We start from the raw sequence: 5,150 nt of genomic DNA, 5'->3' as shown, positions 1-5,150 counted from the left end.
TACCATAAAATTTAAGGGGAAGTTTGAATGTAGAACGAGTGCTTCGCCGTCTTCTAACAGTGTGACAGCAATGCTAGACGATGACACAGCGGCCAGATCTGAATTCTCACATAACGAGATTAATTAAAAATGTCCTGCCATTGCCACGAGGTATATGCAAGAAATATGATTTTCTCTTCGTAGTTGCTATCAAGTCGTACGTATTTATTTTCTTTGAGATCAAATGACACTCATTGAGATCAGTCGGTTAATGTGGGGAATGATCGTAGGTTGTTTCTGGGAGATACTCCCTATCGATTGACGTATTTACATTTGAATTTACCGCTGAAAATATCCTTGATAAAAATTCAAAGCCTGTATTCAAGTAAAACTTCATCGTACAATTATGGTCATAATCTGTATCATCTGATGACAATTCTTGTCAATTACAATGCTGTATATTTTCAGACATGCTCTGACAATGAATCTGCCAAAGAAGATTCGGGTCAGTTACTGCACAAATAGATATCATGATAGCAAATAAATTTTAGAGCGCTTCTGCTGTGTAGCGTATCGAAGCTTCACGTGGCTTATTTTGCCCATTAGAAATGATGTCAAGTACACCTATGGCTTTGCACGTTGATTGGAAGGTGTCGTATGTCACACAATGCACAGTGCGCAGTCATTCGAAACAAGCATGGCCTTTAAAAACGTGGAGTAACATACTCATGTGAAAGCATTCTCAGTTGTTACGGTCAGCAACGTAAATCCTGCCAAGAGCATCTATTTTTCTAATATCAGTGTGGCCTGCACTGTTCCTTGTTTCCGTCGATGGACTTGTTTTAGTTACTTGACTCCAAGTTTAATAACTTGGGAGGTCATCATAGGCCAGAGTTTTCGCAAAGTCACCTTCCATACACACTTTGGGAAGTGATGTTAATGTGTCACGGAGATTGTTTATAAGGTTTAGGTTGTTTTTGGTGAAGCACACTGCCTATTTTCCAAATGACCAAAAGTGTGGGTAGTAGTCTACACTCATTCACGTACGTTAAAAGATTGGATCCGCCAAACTGCCTCAGAATTGCAAATACAGCGCCACGTGAGCTGTCACCGACTTACTAAACAGCCTGTCCGCCTCGGTAGCTGCGCTGTCATCGTGGCGGGCTGCTGCGCGAAGTGACTCGGGTCCGTTCCCCGGCCGGGTCGGAGATCTTCTCCACTCGGAGCCTGGATATTGGATTGTCTTTGATTTAGTATCATCGAAATTGACACACTAATAAGATGGCTGAACGGGTAAGAACCGAAAGTCAATAAATAGCGGAAAACTTGCGGTTATCGCGCCTGTCAGTCAGGAGGTCTTACGCTTATCACCGTTAGATGGAAAATGTATCATTTGCACAATGGCGGAGAACTGTCCTTTTCAGAATGAAAACTTCTCGGTTTTCAAGCCACGTCAATACAAATAAAGAACAAGCGACATGTTAGATAAAGAAAGCTTTTCAAGTCGGTAACAGCTGAACATTGCCTGGAAAACTGACACAAAGTGCAGAATGAGATTTTCACTCTGCAGCGGAGTGTGCGCTGATATGCAACGTCCTGGCAGATTAACTCGGGTTCGAGTCTCGGTCTGGCACTATAAATACCACTGTAGTTGTGTCAAGTGTCACTTCCTATCAACGGCATTGAGCTCCCACCTACTTTCGGAGAGTGCTACGGGACTTAAAGTCACACTGCTACACTTTCAACGTACAACACAATGATGTTATTGTAATGATGTGTTGACGCCGTGCGAGCAAACATCCCATAGATGTTTGGGCTCACATGCGGTTCCTCTTCGCCGAAATGTCTTGGCTCAAACTCGTCTAGGGGTGGAACCACACGCGTTCCATTAAACGCCCTAAATTAGACACTTGTGGACCTTTGATTAAATTGTCTGGGTGATGGCAAGTTTGCGAAATACAAAGTTAACATAACATATAATAACAGTAATAATAATATTGGGAACTAAATTAACGACCCATAAATGATGTAGGCCACACAGATTGATTTGGTTAGAATAATGTTGATTCATAAAGCAAACTATTAGCGAAAGTGGTCGTATTTAAAATTACTAGTACACTCGATAGCATATACGTTTAACACAGTTCGTTCAGAATCTCATCGAGAAATAAAAGTCTAATATTCCAACTCGATACCACACAACGGAAAATTTTCTAGGTCGTTTCACTTCCTAGCTACCTAAAGACCGACCGTCCGCTGTCGCGTCTCCACCAGCAATGTCCTCTGTCCGTCCCCCGCCGCGTTTCCCGCTCGCCGAACATACTCGCTCAACTGACCAGTGCAGTTCCCTTTCCTGAAGCCGTCCGTCTGATTGGCTACAGCTCATTCTATATTATTTTACATTTTAACGTATTTAAATAATCAAAGCTTGACCACTTTCACGTTCTAAATAAAGTACCGATAATACTCATTACATAATAAACGTTAAATTCTTTTCCATAAAACAGTACAATTTCCTTCTTAACTTTGAATGTCACGGTCAGTAGCCTTGCAGCAATGTGTTTACTCATAAATAAATAAAGAACAAAAGTAACTATTATGCACTAAACTTTACAACAAATATTCTATTACCTAATGATTCAATAAGGTGTCATACTGCCATCGTTCAATGTGTTTTGTGTGGAGGAAAAGATGATCTGATGCCTAACTGAAAATACTGATAATTTAAATCACTATATCTTATAAACAAATAAAATTACGCAGCTGATATTTGCACTATTTGTCATTTTAATGTTGCGCTTCTAAATGAAATGTCGATCGTTAAAATCGACTAAAGCGTTGAGATTTTAGCATTCAGTTCTTTGTTACAAACCTTGTGAATTTCACTTTAATAGTAAATCCTAAACTATTATAGATATGATCAAATTCAAGTTTTCTTGGGATCACCATAAAAATTTATGGAGGATGGCAGATTAAAATTACTGTGGCTTGATTCCCTGCAGTACTATAGAATTAAGTAGTTTTCATAAATGTTTCCCTTTATGGCCGATCTTATGACCTCTATATTTAACACTGATACGTCTCCTCGGCCACCAACAGCTTCTACTGGGTTTCCCTATGACATTAGGTCCTCGCACACTACAGCGCTTAGACCTCAATAGATAAAATACTCCTGTGAGTTTCCCCATCTTGTGGTGAATCTGTGCCCTTTGTGGCACGCGGTACTAGACCACAGGGTTCGTTTCACAATTCCTGTAGGTTGACTATTTCGGCCATATATTTAAATGAGAGCGCAATACTCGTTAACTCACAGCTGTAACAAAGAAATAGCGCCGGAAGTCAGTGGTTTATGCTGAGATAGTTATCGAAAGCTCGAGGATCTAATTCGAATTGACGCTGCTGGGAAACCGATAATATTTTATTCAGATATGCCGCGAAAGTCTCCGAGGACAACTGTCCTCCGTTTTACTACCTGACACGATATTAGTGCACTTAGCCTCTCGTGGCCATAATCGAAAACACCGATGATGTTATGCTAAAGAAAAACATTGGCCTGTAAGAAAAACGTACAACACCGTGAATGATTTCAAGACAGCTGCGGATATTGATGTGTCGCTCTCACCAACAAAGGGAAAAAGTTGATCAAACTTTAGAAAAGTTTATAGACCAAGGAAAGAGACTTCTCCTTCAGTGACAGTAACAAAATCACAATTACAGTGTCCCACAAATATGAAGACACGACAGTATAGTCACGTGTGTGGCGGACGTGAATAGGTCTCTTGAAAGTAGCGGCCTCTGCTAGCACTGGTATCGCAACCTGATACCCTTGGTTACTGCGACAGTGCGAGTTCGTGACGCTGAGGCGCGCAGGGGCCATTTAGGCTGCACGCGTGCCGTCGCGTCCGAAGGGATGCCGATCGCTTTTGCGAAGATCTTCGCTATTGCAGAATACTGTACTATCAATTGGTTTAGCCTATCGTCGTGAATTTTCACGATAAGAGCCCACGATAAACCAACCGAAGCGCTCTTCTTCGAGGTGCGGTAATATTGTGGTCAACTAATAACTTCAGACTGTTATCCTGTCTTGTTTACGAAGCGGCTTACCGGTGGAAGTTTTCTAGAAACCAGCTGGAGGGTGTGTAGCGGCCGCGGTGTTCATTTTACAATCTAGTGATCGGAGTGAGTTTTTTTTTTAACTACATGGATTGCTACAGAGTATTCAGCAGTGAAACATGAGTAGTCATGTCATAGCTCTATTTCGCGTGTCAAAGCGACTCAGACGACGTTTATTTAGACTGATTTAATAGTGTAGCAACGCACGGAAGTAATCCAGCTCCGCCAATAAACGCTTCTGATTAAGCAATCGGAACAGTACTTAGAGTCGCGTGCCGCACACCGCTAAGTGCTTGCGTATGTGCGATTCTGGTCGCGGACGCTTGTGGGGCTCGGCGGGATGTCACGGAAACTCCCAGGGACAAGACGTTATAAACGTTTCATCTGCTGCTTTTGGTTGCATAGTGAAGTCTCCGGTCTCATCTCGACAGCTTGTAATGATCCCTGACGGAGGTGGGGTAATTGGTTCAGAGGCGTGGAGCAGCTTGTACCGACACATGCCTCGTGCTCCAAAGGTGGTGGTGGCTGGTAGGCGTAGGCGGAACTTTGGCGTGGCCAATTGAATCAGAGGGGGTGTCGCGGCGCTGCAGCTCTTCCCGTGATTACGGGCGCGGCGCGGCAGACAATTCCCCCACCAGGATCGCGTCGCGCAGCGTCACAGCCTAAATAGACTCATCAGTGGCGCGCCCTTCGTCAGCTCGGTTGCTAACAGGCTGGCAGGCTATTAAGTCCAGGCAGCTTAAGGGGGGATAGCGGCTGACGTCACGTGCACCCTGCCTGGCATCATCCACGCCCCAAAATACACTGCCACACACACCCTGTTTCAACGTAACAGGCAGCCAGGTCTGTCACATGTGAAATAGTGCCAGACAGCTGTATGAAATCAGCGCAATAAGATAGTCGAGACGTGAAGAGTGGCAGAAAGAAGCTGTATTCTTTGGACATCCCATGATCACACCATCAAAGAAGTAGCCTACTTTGTTGTGTGTCAAGAGGGGCAGTCCAATGAGTGTGCAAGGAGCGTTGTACCGCTCGCAGCCATGTAAAACGGCGTATGT

This window comes from Schistocerca piceifrons, chromosome 5, assembly GCF_021461385.2.
Source record: "Schistocerca piceifrons isolate TAMUIC-IGC-003096 chromosome 5, iqSchPice1.1, whole genome shotgun sequence".
NCBI lineage: Eukaryota > Metazoa > Arthropoda > Insecta > Orthoptera > Acrididae > Schistocerca > Schistocerca piceifrons.
The sequence above is the reverse complement of the archived record's forward strand: the minus strand, read 5'-3'. Positions refer to the sequence as shown.